The 19,556-nt window shown below is 33.9% G+C and overlaps 1 protein-coding gene across 1 annotated transcript in view; it reads left to right on the plus strand.

The window, feature by feature from the left end:
• The first annotated feature begins 279 nt into the window (after positions 1-279).
• LOC140663735 (mannosyl-oligosaccharide alpha-1,2-mannosidase IA-like) overlaps positions 280-19,556 on the plus strand; it is an 80,416-nt gene continuing 61,139 nt past the window's right edge. The window contains exon 1 of the mRNA XM_072888163.1: positions 280-1,856. The gene's annotated coding sequence lies outside the window, so the exon portion shown is untranslated. The remainder of the gene's footprint in view (positions 1,857-19,556) is intronic.

Here is a 19,556-nt window from a genome sequence, read left to right on the forward strand (position 1 = left end):
ACATTCCAACCGCACATATAACGGATTGCACGTAATGTCATAATTAATGTAGTATAACATACATATTTCAATGCTGTAGAGGATCGCTTTGCAGTTACATACTGATCTATCTCTCTCCTCGTCTCCTCGTCCATCTCGATCCGTGGTCGAGATCGGAGTGTCATCAGGAGGTGTCGGGCGTCGGGCGTCGGGTCGTATCGTAGCGCCGGATAGACGGGCGCTTCGTGATGCTTCGGGTCCATTCGGCTGCGCGAACGGAGCCGCCGAAGTCCTCCGACCGAAGTCTGCCGCAGTTACTCGTGGCGTTCAGTACCGCGCGTTAGTGCTCCAGCGGACGCGATCGCGCGCGCACGTGTTACATCGTCTCGCTTTTTGATTCGTTGCTCGTCGCCCGGCGACAGATTTCTAGTCGTGGTCGCGGAACGCGAGGAAGAGGGAGGCGAAACCGTGTACGCACAACAATTGCTACAATTACGAGTGCTGATATTATTGTTGTTAAGTGCAGTGCGTGTGGAGTGTGCGAGAGTGAGACCCGCGAAGATCGGTTGTGGAAAAGTCGACCGTGCGATCACGCCGAACAAACGAGAGTCGCTCCGCGACATTCCGTGCGTTCTCGACATTCCTTACAAGCGCTCAACGTGTTCCGAAGTGCGAGAAGAAGGCCCCGTTCAATTTCCTGGGCCCCATTATTACCGGCGAGACTTATCTTATGCACTGTGTCGCGCGTATTTCGGTGGAAAAAAACATTTGGCGGAAGGAAATAATCGGCGGACGGACTGGTTATTAGTAGCGCGATTTCGCGGCAGATAAAATTCCGTTTCTGTCGTCACGAAAGACGACAGAATCGAATTAAAGTAGACTTTACTGATCCAAGAAAAGTCAATTGCATATCACTGTAGAAACGGATCATTGCCTAATATCATATAGCGTGACGTTATTCTCGTTATCTCGTATACATATCAGCGTGAAATTAACGTCGAATTACTCACAGAGAAAGAAGTGACGTAACAGTCAGTGTGCGAGTCAATTGTCGCCAAATTTGTTCATCGCCGTTTTTTCCTTCGATATATGATTTCAATCTAGTTTCGATCGTCCCCCGGAGTGTGAATCTGCACGAGATATACGATTAATATCGATTATCGGCAATTATCGCTATTAATCCGACGCTCGACCGGATTTCCCCGAGTACAATCGTACACTAACGTGTTCCAGTTTCGAAGCTGACGCGGCGCCGAATCGTCGACCGTCAGATCGAGGACGTGCAAGTAGCACCTCGACTTTTACCGGCTCGCGCGTCGGGACATGCAACAGCTTCGTGCGACCTTTTGAAACGCAATCTGCACGATCGTCGTATCGTCTATCGGCGATTGAAGTTTACACCACGTTTGCACGCTAAATCTTCGAAGAATTTGCTCGTTGACGTATCTCGTCGTAAAGAAAAAATATCAAAAAAAAAAAAAAAAAAAAAAAAAAAGAAAACGCCAACGCGGAAACCTAACGATAATAACTCAGATAACAACAGAGGGAACGGACGCGTGGACAGACCGGAAGATCCGTTGATCCTTGATCCCGTCGCTCCGTGTCGTATTATACGTACATATTTTAACGCAATCAGCAACCATTCGCGATAATCGCCAGCTCGTTTCGGTGAAACGAATTATAATTTGCGCGGATCAATGTATCAACGAGAAACGACTGCATATTATATATTGTGCGATTGATTGTGTGACGAGTGAAATTATTTTGGACATCTTATCGAACACTGCCCATCATTCTGTGATAAAACCTGTGATATCCTGAGATTTCGTTGGGATTTACGGGAAAAGATTCTTCTTTATCTTCTATGGAAGTAGCACGTACGTATTAAAATCTTAAAATATTTCATAACATAATCTGTCATGATAAGATAAAATGCAATCATTCTCATAAGCTCGAGTCTCGTACAAATTTTCTATTATTTTTATCATGATTTAGTATAAACTGACAGTTAAATATTGTTATTATTGCATTGCGTGTCGCTTAAGAATTTTTTGTGAAATAAGGCGACATTTTAATAACGTAACATGTATATATTATTAAAATCCTCTGAATTTTTAATGCATTACGGCCATTTTAATATATTATAGCCTTTTATTTTAACATGACATTACGTTGTCTGCAATTCGGTCGTCATTATAAAATATTCGACTGAATAGTTTCTCGAAAATGTCGAAATATTTTTTTGATCGCCAATAGGGAATTAAATTCATGCGAGGCTGATCCACCATTGATTGATTCGCTAGTACGCATTGATTTGAAAAAGGACGCAAATGAGATATCCGTTTTTTCGGTTGAGTGAAGACGTAGCTTGGACAAATGAACAAACGCGGCAATTTCCCAACCGTATCCACTGGCAAAATTCGATCTTTGACACTCGACTGTCCTCTATATGGTGACTTTCTGTCACATTATTAAATCTTAATTCGATTAGAGGTATGTGTTTCGCAGAAAAGAATCATGAACCAACGAACAAAATATCGCGTTGGTTGATTTCTTTTGTGCAGAGTCTTATTTAATTACTTTTGTCAGTACTGTGAGAAATTTGATTTCAAAAACTTTTACAACGTATTTTTTACAACGAGAGAAAGAAACTAAAAGCAGGAAAAAAGGATAATATTTTAATTACTTAAACCGGTTTTTAATTCTACACGAATTAAAATTAAAGAATTTTGTCGAATCAAACTATAAGAGTACACATGTAAATGAAATAAAAGTTTACATCTCGTTTATTTCTCGTTTATTTTTCGATGGATTTTTATCCTAGCAACATATTAATTGATTTCCAAAATAAAAAAGAATTCTAGAAATAGTGTAGAAATAACTTTCGTTGTTGCATCAATTTTTCTTATTTTTTACCGCTCCAAAATCGTGAAACAAAATAAACATAAATTTTTTATGTGTTATGTAAACCTCTGATAATATATAAGTGTTAATATTACATAAGCAAAGTTGATTCTAGAGAAGCGTGTGTTATTTGTCTAACAACTGTATAATTCTCACGAGATCTCATCGAAAGTCCCGTTTATAAATTTTTTACGGCGAATTTTAAAATAGTTAAGAAAACATTACCGGCGCGCGAGGGTGCCGGTTGAAGCCGACGACCCCGAAGAAGATTGACCAAGGCTGTTCAGATCTATTTATAGCACGGCAGTGCCAGGTACTTATTTGTGAGGAACTGTATTTTCGGATGTTGAATTCGTGTTGAAAAGTGCATTTAAAAAAGTTATTTTTTATTTTTAAAATATTTACGTGTCTTTTTATATTTGTACCCGCAATATTATCGTCGTATATTACATTATTACGTTACGGAATTATATTTACGAGTTTGTTTCAATAAAACGAATTTTATCAATTGATATCAAACGCAGATTTTCTAAAAATAGTTTTATGCGTAAATATTTTTATATTATTAAACACACTTAACAAATTATCATTAATTTATTTATATTATCAGTATTGTCGTGTATATAATATAATATATAACAAGAGCTAAATTGGAATTAAGAATAAATGTTGTTTGTGGAAGCAATATATTTTTTTACTACTACTCTAAATTGACCATTTTAATATATTTTATTTATTTGCTGGTAGCGTTAGTGTTATCGAGATATTTCTCATAATCGAACATAATTTTCCGCAATTTCAATGGTTTCGATGAATATTAATTAAATAGAATGTTAATTTATTTATTTAATTTCGTTGGGGCACTATATCTTTCTTTCTCATATCCGCAATTGCGAATTATAATTAATATTAAAACGAGTTGTAATTAATAATTTTACAATTTTATGAATAAATTATCCAACATTACTTATACTCATGCGCATATTTTGTGATTATCAATCATGATACAGTAAATTGCGACAGTCGATTGAAGCGTTTCTCTCATTTATCTTCTCGCGATTTTATCGTTTCTGTCGTACACATTGATTTGTGAATTGCCTTTGTTTGTGACACATAATATTTTTAGTCAAACTCGAAGATTTCCGAGAATATACGTATACATGTATCGGTCACTGTGTAATTTGACAGGTAAGCTCTGGTTGATTATTATTTTATTTCTACACACTTTCCATGTTCCGATAATAACGTGTTCTGTCGCGGAAAACGCGTATCGCTCGTATTTAAAAATCTCATTGCACGACTCTGTAATTCGACATTTATAGATCGTTTTTTTCCCGCTAACCCATCTCTATTCACGGCGAAAAATGTGAGAGGAGAACCAGGACATACTTGCGCGTGGCCGAATATGAAAGTCTAATGCGCGAATCGTTTCTGTAAAACCTTTCACCGAATTCGCCTGCGGAAAAAAAGCATAACAAAAATTACAACGGCAAAAAAGTTGGACGGTAGGGAAAATATATCGTAAATCTAACGGACGGTCTTCTCGTGACGGGAAAAAGAAAAATGTTACGCGCTAAATGGTGACCCTGAAGCGACGTGATACTACGTGATTCCACCGTGCATATTTCGTGCTCATACGATTTTACGAACCGGCAGATAGTCGACGGTAGTAAAACGGGTGTCGGAATGATACCAAGTCACTTTGCATTATGCGAGGTAGACAACAGGACCCGGGTGCATTTAAAAGTGTATACATATACGTTGAAAAAGTTCCCGTTGCGGTGAGACGGTTCGAAAATTTAAATCGCGCTCTCTTGTATAAAAAACGTGGCACACCTTTATATAGTAGTCGGCTTCTCTGATTCTCTCTCTCTCTCTCTCTCTCTCTCTCTCTCGCTCTCTTCTTCCGTCTCCCCCTCCCCCTTTATTCCTCTCTTCCCTCCATCTCTTCGTGTTAGGCCGATATGCATTATGCAAGGAGTTACCTCGATAGCTGCAATCAAGGAAGAGAGATGCGCGACGGTTAGCCGTTTTAGGAAAGCGAGTAAACTGTCGCGTAAGAGAATAAAGAGAGTAAAAGCGTCGCGAAAACCCAAGCCGTTGGCCCGGGGCGTTGCAGCGGTGAAATGTCACGTCGCGTCATGTCGGACTGGGCCAGGTCGGGTCATCTCGTGGGCGAGGCATTAGCACGGCTGAAAAAATAATAGGCAGCCTCGCGAGGGTGAAGGTATAACGCGCCGGAATAAAATGTCTCAGCTGTGGAAAACTTTTTATGCTCGCAACATCATCGCTACTTGTTGGCGTAAACCAATGAAGGATTTATGAGAGTAGCGAATTTTTTATCGTAACAGTTAAAATTCGTTGACCTGCAGATTGCTCGAAAAATGTAATTTGATATCATTTAGATCACACGTGTTGCACCGAAAAAAATATATAAGCAAGTGTATAATTTTTTTTTTTACAGTGCAGTGAATATATATGTCTGTTCTTTGTGAACAAATTTATTTTTTATCTTACGCTAAATTAAAGAATTTGGACAAATTGTTTTATTCTGTTTCTATGATAAAAAAAAAAAAATTTATTTTAGAAAAATTTGTGCATAAAATCAGATAATAGTGTGGACGGTCGCGCAATCATCAACAGCAGAATTATCATTTTGTTTGACCATTGTTCCCGGCAATCATGCTAAATAGCGATATAGCGTAAGCTACTGGGGCACGCGAAAGGTCAATGCGGATCATCACGTAATATATTCCGCTATCTCACGTCTCGAATGCGCGGGTTGATTTTGCGCGTTCGCCGTCGTCGCGTCGTTCAAATCCCGTGCGTTGTTTGCACAGCCGATTCACGTTCGCAACTGTCATTTGCAAATACGACAGTGTATGTACGTGTCGTACAAACGCAAAGCGCAAAGTATTTGTACCACGCAGCTGTGAGTTGAACCCTAGATAAGGCTTCTCGATGTTTCAATAATATATGAGAGATAAGCCATGAAAAGTAACGCCAATGTTAGACGACAGACTTGAACATATATATGCTTTGTTTTTTCACAACATTCGAACGTATAAAAACGTAAAAAAAAAGATAGATTGCGACTCTATTCATTCTGTAATTTAATTTTCTAGCGATTAAATTTAAATGGTTGCGCGATAGATAGGGTAAATTCGGGTACGATGGCCATAGTTTTTTTTAAATGCAAAAAACATCCCGACTAGAAATTTATCCCATGGTCCTGATCAGGTTAACCTCAATTGGTTATCAGGTCCGAATAAGGTAATATTGTCGGATCCTAGTAAAGTCATGTAACGCAGAACAGATATCGGGTCCTTATTAAAGATTTCTAATAAGGTCCTTGTTAAGTTACCTTATTGAATCCTTATAATATTTTATTTCAGATTAAGGAAATAATAATATGGATTATATAATATGAAATAAAAATATTTTTGTAGAAATGTTTATTTTTAATGTCATTTTTAATTTGAGTACATATACTTTATAACATACATATTTATGTATCAGTAACATTATATATTAATTTTATTTATATCTATATATTATTTATTTATATCTATAATGTTACTGAGAGAGAGAGAGAGAGAGAGAGAGAGAGAGAGAGAGAGAGAGAGAGAGAGAGAGAGAGAGAGAGAGAGAGAGAGAGAGAGAGAAAGAGAGAGATACATAAATATATATTTTATAAAGTATATGTACTCAAATTAAAAATGACATATTAAAAATAAACATTTCTATATTATTCTACATATTATATATATTATTTTTATCTTATAACTTGAGTTTTATTTTTAATTATATTGTAATAATTAAAAACTCCGTTTCAAAATAATCGTTTTAATATATTGATACTGCATTCTAAACTGAAAAAACTTGTTTTTTATTTTAAGAGTTTTTCGTATTCAAACTTTATAATAAAAATAACTAAAAAAATCTTTTATCAAGCAAAACATAATAAACTTAAAAATAAAAAATTAATAATCCTTTAGTAACAAATAAAAGTAATATATATATATATATATATATATATATATATATATATATATATATATATATATATATACACACACACACAGGATAAACAGTTTTTAAAAATGAAATGTTCTTTTGTATATATATATATATATATATATATATTATATAAAAGTAAGATATTATTTTCTTAAAAATTTTCATATATATATAATCATACATATATAAGGTTAACTATAAGGTCCTCATTAAAACCTGATAATGCAAACCATAACAGGTACAGTGAGTGAGAATCTCCATAAGGACCCGATCAACAAGACCTTATTAAAATAGTACACTAGCTTGGTACATTAAGGTCCTAATGTGGACCTAATTGTTATAACCTTATAAAGGTTTTCCTTAATAAGTTGTCACTAGGACATTATAAGGTGCAACCTGATTAAGATTATCCCTCACTCACCTTATCAAGTCTTTGTATGATATTAGGTGAACCTAATCAAAATTTCTAGTCGGGATACTTTTATTTTTGTTATTTTTTAATAGTGTTTGACATATGTAGTATCTTTACTGAAGCTTAAATTACGTAATATTATCGAAATTAAAAGGAAAATATTTAATTAAAATTTTATATTATCAAAATAGTACAACATAAGCATTGGCCATCTCATATAACTTTTAAGGAAAAGATGACCATAATGTTTATAAAACAAATAATGAAAACGAAAATAAAAATTATAGGTCATATAACAATTTACATATCTTTATAATATGTCTAACGTCGATTACGATAGCTTAACTGTAATTTATTCGACGTTATAGCAGTTTTGAGTGGACAAATGAAAAACTTTACAAGTAGTCAAAAGTAAAAATATGATATAAGATTGACAATATCGTTATTTCGAACAATGTATGCACATAAACTACTGTAAATATCGATTATCGTTGATAATAACTAAAAAAGCGCACTATGTAGCGATTATTGAAAAAATTACAGTCTATGGCCATCATATCCTAGTTTACCCTAAATCTTTAGACGACACATTACGTTTATAACATTTAAAAGAATTCAGTCCATTGTTACAGCATCGGGGATTACAATGTTAGCGTATGATTTTGCAATTTCTCTACGTCTTTGACTATCGGTGCCTTGAGATCTTGACATTCTGCGCGCACGTGCCAAATACTATCACCAAGAAACTCATAGAATGCAAACGGTCGGAAATCGCGCGACCGTCGCCGACTGTGATCCGAACTTGTTCTTACACCTGATACCTGCACGTACAGCATAAAACGCAACGATGCGACGACGATATGCATCGTACGCGCTCGGTCAGCGAGATGGGTGCGCGACTTGAATGATTCGTTCAGAAGCGAATTGCCATTCATGCCGTATAGCGAGCTACATGCGTACTATGTGAGAAACGTAAAGGTAGATCGTAAATAGATGGCTCGTCTTTACCTTGATCGTACCCCGCGGACATTGCGTCTTTGGCACGCTACGTGCTCTTTGTATGCTTGCGCGAGAAAACGTCATTTTTCATTCTCTACAGAACGAAGGAAAAGACTAACGTACAACAAATTTATCGAACAAATATCTTTTTTCATTATTAATGATTTTTTTTTTTTATTTCTATTAGTATTTTATCTTTTTTTATATAATCATCGTTATAATTATGAGTCTCCTTCTCTTTTGTTATCACCTTTTAGTAGAAGAACCTTCTCGTTCTACTATCATTTATCACTCTTAGTTCATTTGTTAGCAACATGTGAAAGAGATATATTCAAAGATTAATGGTCTTACACAAGCAATACTTTGCAAATGTCCAAAAGATTAACGGTTCGGTAATTGAGGAGCTGTTGGTCGTCAGAACCATTTTTGATAATCACGACTAAAACTAGTGATTAAACTTGGCAAAAAGCACTTCTTTAACTTACAAAACTCGTTACTTTCATCGGCATCTTATAGATCGGACCATCAGCGACTCATTAAAAGAGTTGTCCCTTTTGAAGATTTACGGCTGCTTAAAGTCGCCGATTAATCGTATGCGTAGGATTTTATCCAAAATCAACGGGAATACTCGGCTCCGTCTTGCGAACTTTTCCAATCATACTTTCCATGTCCTCGCGAAGACGGAATAGAGGTAACCAACAGTAACGGGAAAAGAGTTACGACGTACGTAATGAAAGTTTACCAAGAGAACTTTCATTGGAATTTTTTTTCGGCTTGATTTGGGCGAATACGTTTTACATCTTCTTTTCCGCAATGATCGTTCAAGCCTAAAGGAATGTCCGATAATCAGGCTAATTTATCTCTTTCGTGTGACTAACGAATCGTGCTACATTGCGTCCTTTTTATTTCACAAAATTTTCGCTCATTGTCGCGATTATATACTAAAGTACGCTATACGATGAAAGAGATTATATTGCAGTAATATCGTGTGTATATCGGCAAAAATTACTGCGATGACAATTAACGAAATTGCCAGAATTAATATTTGCCGAGTCTGCTATTACGAACATTATATCTGAACATATTTGGAATATTTGAAATTACGTAAAGATGTAAATTATGTTTGCACAGAATTATCGCGACCGCGATACTTGAGATTCACGCTTTCTTTTCCTTCTTTTTGAGACAAAGTTTTCGAAGGAAAAAAAAAAAAAAAAAAAAAAAAAAGAGACAGAGTCACATACTAGCGAGCTCGGCGGCAAATCCGAGCAGTTTTTGCTCGTCCAAGACCACACTGATGGTTCCTTCTTCTTCCCTAAAAACTTTTCTCTCGTCCTGTCAAGATGATTTATCGACGTATTGGCAGGAGAATATATGCGGCGCGATCGATCGTTCCGCGAATCACTTGCACTGCATTCTCGTGCAGACAGCCTCGTGCAATCAACATCGCTTTGCGCGCTTTGACGAACGATTCGTCATTTAATCCGGCTTTTATCGAACCAGATGACAATTTTGTCACGATTAATTCATGATTTCAATACGTTTGATTCTTATTGATAGAAACAGAATTCTCTATTGATAGTCGCTTTTATTATCACTCTTATCGTTTCATCGTATCGCTCGTATACATAAACTTGTCGACTAATTCATGTTTTATGAACAAAATACACTGCAAATCCTTTTAGCTAAGCGAGCATTTGATACAAATATAAATATTTTTGTAAGGACAAATTCATATCTACGATCAATAAGCGAGGTAAAAATAATAAGATTGCGAGAGATAAATTTTTGGCTTTTGCTTTTAATTTTCTTGTTTTTTCTTTTAAATAAAATTGTTGAATAATTTTGAGATAAAATCTGACGTCAGAATACGAACGTCTGCATTTGTTTCTACTTAACATAATAATAATAATAATAATAAATGGCTCGGTAGTTTGACATGCATATCAAAACGAAATTTTTATCGGGCAGAATTGTTCAATCTCATTGTTCCTCGCAACAATGTCAGCTTTTCCACCACAATCTATTGTTGACGTGGACCAAACTGCCCTATCGTCTCGCCAAGTTTGAGAAGTGGGCCACCGAAGCCCCAAAGCATCGCAGCTTCATATCTTTGTACCGGGTGAATTGGGTCACTGATCGCAAGATTACGTCTTCCTTAGTTATCTATTCTAACGGGGCCAAACTCCAATGTAACGTTCGCGTAATTGTATAAGATTTTATGCAATTAAATAGTTTATTCATAGGAGAACAATGTTGAGACGTAATGTTATCAGTCATATTATACATACATATTTAATAGATTGGAATAATGCAAAGCGACATAATATTCAGTGATTTAGCTGTTCAAGTTTTTAATATCGCATAAATTATACATACTATGTAGTATTTATAATTACAGAAGAAAATGAGATGAAAATATGTAATGAAATGTTTATATATATTAAATATAATGACATAATATATAAAAAAAAAAGTTACAGATAATTCTCTGAAAATTACATTTTAAACGTTAATATAATAGAATCTATTTTATCTCAATTTAACGGCATAGATCACATTGAAATTGTTTTTGTCACAAGCTATATAAAGATCTTTCGCATTTTTTTCTTTAATATAATTATAACGAACATATTTTTAGCAACAGTTTAATGAAAAATCTCAATTTAGATGCAGCATAGATTATTTAAATTATAACAATATTATTTAAAGTATAACAACTATTCGCATTTTTTTGTCCTTTAACATAATTATAGTCAACATGTTTTTTTAGCAACTGCGTTTAATAACAAACTATGACAGAATACATATAGATAATATTTAAATATCATTTAAATAAACACTCTTCCTCTGTGATATACAGTTTTATTGAAAATATTATTTAAATCCTATTGCACAGATTTTCCATAATTTTTCTTCATAATTTATTGGTTATAATAAAAATATGCATTATGCACAAAATATGATTAGGCAGTCTTTTATCGAATAAAGTTGATGCAAAGGTGTAAGAATATCCTACGAAGACGATTCTCTCGTGAGAACGACGCACTATATACTACGTAGTGAAAGATACTCTCACGGGATAAAAGCTGCTCTTTCCGCGTGCCATCCTTTATCTTACTCCATTTTCTCCTTTCTAACGAGAGAGAAACGGTGCTTTACAACGCAGCGCTCCGTTTGTAGAACTAGAGGAGTCAACTAGTTTACGTAACGAAAAGAAAATGTTAAACTGCACCATCCGTCTGTCGAACTTGTCGCGTTCAGGCATCTCTATATTTACTCGTCCAAGTTTCCGAGAGCATCGACGATGTTGTAATTAAAGAGACTCAAAATTAACCCGTTGGGATTATTAGGTTGACTCTACGGTATATAAAATTGCTTGCACGTTTTCATCTTGTATTTTCTTCGTTAGTTATTTCAGTTAATAGTTGCGTATTCCTTAATGTAAGTAAATTATTTTAAAGACACATCGCGACTCTTTAATAAAATATAAAATAGAAAACAAATTTAATTTTGATAACGTATTTAAATACAGGGAAGAAACAAATTATTCATCTGAAAATTTTTCAATGAAAATGTAACAGAGTTTTGTATCTCACTTGAATATCGTGTAACGAGGATGTGTCGCAAAATGACTGAAATGGCGCATTACTTGCGTGGTAAATCGAGCGCTCGTTTTATCCGATTTAACGTGCAAATGCGACGCTCGCATTTTTCTTCGCCGCGGGAGCAAATACGGAGCGAGCGAGTGAACGAACGAACGAACGAACGAACGAACGAACGAACGAATGAACGAACGAACCAACGAACGAACGAACCAACGAACGAACGAACGTATGAACGAACGAACGAACGAACGAACGAACGCTAGGCAAGAAATTGCGCTCCGAGATGGATAGTCACGTTCACATTGTACATCGAATAAACACCCGTTCCGGAGTGCATACATAATAATAAAAACGGCAAAAAAATTTATTTCGCGCACGTCGTTCTTGTTTTGTGAGCTTCCACATTAAGCTTGAACGCTGTACTCGAGAGCAATAAATATTTAAAGATGCATCGCGCCGCGATCGCCATATTAATTCAAAAACGAGAAGCTGCTTAAAGTACTTTAGAAATTATTCTGCGGCGAAGTTTGTTAAGTACAGAGGAGACTCGCGGATTGTATTAAAATTCACAGGCATCTCGAGAAGCTAGAGAAAACTAGGGTTTTCAGCGTTAGCGATTTGTTTTCCTACTTTCATAACAAGTACGTTTACTCTATCTGCATTATGCAAAATCTTGCACGACGCTGCACCTTGTTTAATTAAGTTTTACTAATCTTGCAATTTTACACTTTGTACGACTCGAAATGAGTAAAAGTCGAAAAGATTTCCGAAGAATCTGTGCGCAGATTATATAGCATTATACAGCTTTTTTATGAGGTAAAGTTGTTAGATACTTCTGAACGATCAATAAAAGTGAATTATATTTATACAGAAAATACTCGGTAAATAGGAATTGTAGGTTTTAAGCCATGATAGAATTGAAAATATTACTGTTGAAAAGAAGCTTCTCTAATAACAAGGCAAGAATGTCTTATTATATTATAAGTATAGGAATGTCGATAACAGAAAGACGGTAAAAACAGTGTAAAAATTAAAATATTAATGAGAAATAAAGACAAATAAAGAAGGAAACGAGAACTCTATTATCGAGAACGATATTAGAAAAAGATTTATTCTTTGTCATAGTTACTATATTTCTTTGTTTTGTTATAATCTTCTTGCGAAATAGAATTCAAATGAACTCATTGAACAGTAAAATATTAATCATCTTACTTACCTTTACCTCCGCGTTCACAGATATATACTTGAAACGGAAGGAAAAGGATATAATGAAAGCTCTTCTCTGTGTGTATATTCTTGCAAATTACCATGTCTGTTTTATTTCCCATTATCTCCTTTATAAATGCATTATCCCACGAGTTAATTTTTTCGATCTTTGTGTAATTATTACATATTTCTTAATGGAAATGAAGAAACGAATAACTTAAATTCGAAACTAGAGATTTTGAAAAAAAAGAAATTTTTAGTCGATTATCTTGAATATTAATTAATTTTTTTTAAATTAATTTGAATCAATTCGTAAAAAAAATAATGTATGAAATATTTCCGAAAAACGAATTAATTAAAGAACATTGAAAAGTAGAGAGAATTATTTTATTTTTATTTATTTTTATTAATCGCGAAACTTATTACAAAACACATATCTATCAATAAAAATTAATATAACTTACATTTTTAAATTGAGATCAAATTAATGTTAAAAATAGAAAATATTTCGTAATACTTTTAGTTGAAAATGTTTTACTCAATAAATTCAGTATTTCCAATATATGAGATAAGTATTTACAGTTATGAATTAATTGCCAAATATATGTGAAAACAGGTTTTTAATTAGATAAAACAAGTTAAGCGATCATGATTTAATTAGATATTTACACGGGTTTATAGTCCATCGATTCAATTGGTGCTAGGAAGATTCTTCTAAGGGAATCCAATAATGATTTTACACGATTGAAATTACCACGCAAAAGAACGTCATGAAAGAACGATCTCGTCGATGTCTACCTCTCTAGTTTTAGTTTTGGTAGAATGTTTCCGTAGAATTTCCAGGAATTCTTGGTATTTGCACTACGAATACGGTTGCCTCTCTAATACCTATCTCATCAATTTTTGCTTGGCTCTATGTTTTATCCATTAAAATTGATCTTTTTTATTTCATTTGCTTCTAGATGATAAATTAACTAATTACGATTATTTAATTAAACATATTCTATATTGTTATGTTATCTTTCGTGATTCATCATGTTTAACTCCTAATTGTTGTCAACCATATATAGATTAGCAAAAAACGTTTTTCGAAAAAATGAAAGAGAGTGCATTTCACCGAGGTAGAACTAGTTGTTATTCTTTCCATATTTATACTCGCACATATATTTCTATTTTTAACTAAAATCTTTATTACAATTTTAGTTTCTAATAATTTATGAAAACTGACAGATATTATCGCATAAAAGTCATAACAGAGCGCCCGTATTAGGCGTTTTTTTTTTTCAAACGATTTGTCGTAGCAAGTTGGGGAAAATATTTTTATGACAAAAGGCTTAGGTGAAGAAACGAATACTAACATTTGCGTTTTCCGGAAAATGCGGGAAATCGAAAAAATGGGTATGAACTTTATTATTTCAAATCGGAAGGTGATTCGAGTAAGGTAATCATTGGATAGGGCCTTTAAAAAGAGACAACTTTTGTAGGAAAAATTTTTTAATCTGTCCAACCAATTTAAAAAATGTAAATAATTAATTTTTATTTACAAATGCTCGAATTCCTTTTATTGACTTTCAAACAAAACATAAACATTGTAACTCGTGTTACGATGTTTACTTTTCTTGCTCAAGGACAATGTTGTTTAATCTTAATGTAGGTTTATGTTGTAAATTACATTAAATTCCTCTTTATTTCAAAGTGAGATTTCGCATTGTCTGGAATAAAATTTGAAATTTTCCCTTAATGTAAGTGTTGATTTATTTTACATTTATTTTCAATATTTTCATTATTAATTCCCGGCTTTTCTGGGAAGCGCAAATGTCACTATTCAATTCTTCACTAGGGCTTTTATCATAAAAATTTTTTCGCCAATTTGCTACGACAAATTGTTTTGAAAAAAAAACGCCTGATACGGGCGCTCTGTTACACCCTGTATATATATATATATAAAATATTTGATAACAATTCGCTGAATTATATGCAAGAAGAAGAGACAGTAGCAAATGCTTTGTATTCTCTAGTGTGCCATTCATTTCTCACGTCTTCATTAATTAGTATACTGTACATCTCCATTAATTATAGCTGTATAAATAGCAATAAAATAGGTTGCAAAGCAGAACATCAACTTCATTAATCTAACTTTACAAAAAGTTAGTCGCATTGATCAATTAATTAACATAATCATTTTATATTATGCATGTTATTTTTGTTTATATTTGAAAAAAATTGTCATAAATAAAAATACATAATCATCTGATGATTTTTTAAGCATCTTTTATATGATATAATATTTTGAAAAAATATTATTAAAAAGTGTTATTTAATTTTCTGTGATTATATATATTATTATATATAATCTCAGATAATATATATATATATATATATATATACAAATATAATATATACACAAATAATATATATATTATGTATAATATATACACAAATAATATATTATATGCGAGGGGTTGGTCACTGAGGTAACTTTTGTACAAGGGCTAGGTAATTCCAGCGGCAATCCCAGTAAAATTTTGGGTAATCCAAGGTTATTTTTGGTAAATCTAAATAATCTTTAGCGTTAAAATAATTTAAAGTAAAATTTCTTTTTCAAAATTTATTTTTAATTTGAGATACTATTAGGTAATCTTAAGTAATCCGAGGTCTAATTTAAGGGTAATCCGTATCAAAGGGTAAATTTTGTACATTATAATTGTTAGTGACCAACCCCTCGATTATATGTAATATATTATTACATATTTTTTCTTACAAGTTGTCGAGCTTGTTTTTTTTTTTTTTTTTTTTTTTGTTTTTGTTTTATCGAACGAAATTGACAAAACTGATAGCTACGATAGTTGATAAACGGAGCTAATAATTATGATATTATATTCCAAGAATAATATTGTCGATTTTACAGAATCAGTTATTGTATACTATATATAGAAAGCGTAAATAATATTTTCGACTTCTAGATTCAACATTTCCAAGCAATTGCATTGTCAAAATATTATTGTTGGTTAAAAAAAAGAATTGATAATTTTGTCATTGATAATTTTATCATAGTTTTTGAGTTATTTATTCACTAAAATAAAATATGAAATTAGTTGAATATAATACAATTTTTTCATCTCTCATTTGATAACAAAATTGCCGATTTTTCTGATAATCAATATAATGTAAGTATTTCCAGATAAATATTTAGATATAATATATTTATCTGGAAATACTTAATCTAAAAGTGAAAAGTATTATTCATATTTTTAATAGGATTATTTGAATCATAAAAGATATAAAGAGATTTTGACTCAAATATGTGATCTAAACTACGATATAAAGTTTATAATTTAAACCGATTTTACGCAACGATTAAAAATCAGTCGATGTAATGATTATTTGAAAATCGATATGATATCTCAATTTTGGAATCGAATACTGTTCTGCACAGCTCTGTTGCAAAGTACATTGATTTTCTCACCGTTATTATCCGTCAATATGAATTATGCACTCTCATCGGTTGCAACGCGGATGGTAAAATGATGGCTAATTTAATATTGCGCGTGACACTGAGTAATCATCGTCATCAGTTACGAACTTCACTCTCTGTTTGATTAAAGTATGCATTAAAATTAAAGCATCCTTTTTTCCATATATCATGTTTCATGCTCCTGGATGCAAAAAGCAGAAATTCTGCACGAATATTCGACTTTACACTTTCATCTTTGTCTCTTGCGGCAAATAGGAAAAATTCAATTTCACCAGCAGATGAATAATTCGGTGTTAGAGTAGGACATTCGGTTTACTTTACGGATGGAAAGAGAATAGTTGAAATTATTCTACGTTCTGTATTAAGCAATTTATGTCTGACATTGTATAGTTATCTTGTTACAACTGATGACATACTATTTCTGCTATGGTCAGTAACATGATAGCGTGACGTAATTATGATAGGAAGCATTATCCGTTATATGAGAAATTTTTTGAAAAGCAACAATATTTTGAGAATATAACTTTAATAATTTTTTTTCAATGGAATACTTTAAATTTATGTTTTATTGTTAGTTTAGAAAGAGTAGCTGCATTCTATTAAAGAGAAAAGGAAAAATAAAATGCATATGTTAATAAAAAAACGCATTAGAGCAGAATATAATAGAAAATTGGACGTTAGCGCATTGTCAAAAATTATTTTTACTAAATATACACGAGTTTTAGCATTCTTTTCAAAATATTTGAAACCATCATTGATCATCTCGTGTAAAGCTTTTTATATATAAAAACGTAAGTAATTAACAAGGCACAAAATTAAAGATATTAATACGTAATTCTAATATAGTACCGACGATGAGCGTGTGCCAGTGATGTGTTGGTAGTAATGCTAGCTCAACTAACCTAAATATACGCGGTGAGTCGCGCACCTGCCGTACTTAGCCGCGTATTATATGGATAAAGCTTCAGCGGCGCATTATTAATTCTGGACGTATATTCCCTCTCGAGCACATGCTTCCTTATCCGTGTAGAAACTTTGGACTTGTTAGCAAGTACTTTCGTAACCTTTCCGCGCAAGCAATGTTAAAAAGTGCCGCTATAACTCGTGAGCTTCTACCGCTGTGTTAAAATATATATAACATGGTGAGGTCGTTAAGTATATCGTTTACTTTTGAAACCTCAAAGTTTCGTTTGCTATTCGTTGCTTGTCATGAAATTGCATTGAAAAATCTATGACTAAATACCAAGATATCATGGCGTAAAATGAACTTGATATCGCGTATCGAATTTATCAGGATTACTTTTACATCTCGCGTGACGATAGAGCGGCAGAATAGAAACAGTGGATCAAGCAGATCAAGAGCGCTCGTGGGATTATCGAGGGCGTTCCGAGCATCCCTCGTGAGTGCCGTAAAATCGTGTTCTGTACGTACGTCGAAGTGCGCTTCAACTCGTCGCTGTTTCAACCCCCGTCTCCCATCGCTGGCACAAAGGCCACGACGCAAGTCCCGACGCCACTCGTCGGTTCGCCACTTCACCGGAGAGCACGCCACCCCTTCCTCCGCGTTATTTGCTCTTTCGATTCATTTCCAATGTCTACCCAATTTCCACGGGCTATTGGAGATCTCGTTTGAACAGCCACGAGGATCCCGCCTTGTTTGCCAGAGTAAAAGGTAAATGGAAATATTCCGCGCTTGCGTCCTGAGTAAGAAAAGGATCGTCTGGAAGGATGGCAAATGCGAGGGGCTTGAATAAAAGCAAGCACGGCGGAGTGGTTGTCTGGCTTTGTGTATTTTATCGAGCAAAATTCCAATAAACACTCATTTGTCTAAAAAACGTTCAGCCTCACGTGCGCGTGCTCGTTGTACTTTTTTCCAAAATTATATGTTGATATTTAAACATTAAACCGAAATAGATTTTCTCGTTAACATCATTGAAACAATCCAAAATTTGTGTCGACATATTATTTTAAAAGTATAATATAAATATGATATATTTTATATAATGAAACGTATATATCGTATATGTATTACATGGCTATTTAACGAAAAGGCCACTTTCTTGCAACTATGTTTTTGAGATAATCCACAACAAGGTTCATAACCTATTTGAAGAGAAACGAAGAAGATCCTTCTTATGCATTATGCATATTTCGGTAAGCAGAAACCGCCCAGTGTTAACTGCTAAGAAGTTAGAGACACTTTATATCGCAAAAAACAACCCTAAGTCCTTTGAGCCTCAAGGCGAGCAGTGCAGTTAGCACTTTGCTGGTGACCGTTTTCTCTTAGTTAAACTTTAAGCGTTCGTTGTAATAGGTAAGGCGAAAGACGAGTCCAACAAGAAGCGGTAATGATACAACTCGATTAGCAGCGTAAATGGACAGGCAAAGCTAGCGGCAAAGTTTGCGTGAGAACGTTCCGTGCACGACGTATGCAATGTGATAGAAGTAGCGCGTTACTTGACTGAATCGCACGGTATGTAAATGTGCATCGATATGCACATGCGGAGGCACACAGGTTACATGATACAGGATTAAGAGAACGCGTACGTTGGTACGTTGGTATGTTGGCACTTTGATGGGGTTGACTACTTGAGGTTTGGTGAGCAAACTGGATGCCTGTCCGCAACTTGACCGCCGTTAATTCAAATTAAGCGGACCGCAGAGCCTTAATCTCTTCTATTAAGTATGTAACACTGTTCGCTTTCATGTTCCAAGGACGCGCGAACCGGAATCTGGCTATCGAGACGCCACGAGTTGACAAAACAAAAAATCCAACAGGCTATAATTAATTACTCGCGCATGTTTGGGACTAATCGAGAGACGTTGAGAACTTTTTAATCTTTTTTTTTTTTTTTTTTTTTTTTTTTATGCAACGTACACTTGAAAGAATTTAAATTGTTATCGTAAAAAAATTATGACTAACAATAAGAAAAAAAAATTCTATGATTACTCA

This window comes from Anoplolepis gracilipes, chromosome 3 (assembly GCF_047496725.1).
Source record: "Anoplolepis gracilipes chromosome 3, ASM4749672v1, whole genome shotgun sequence".
Taxonomy (NCBI): domain Eukaryota; kingdom Metazoa; phylum Arthropoda; class Insecta; order Hymenoptera; family Formicidae; genus Anoplolepis; species Anoplolepis gracilipes.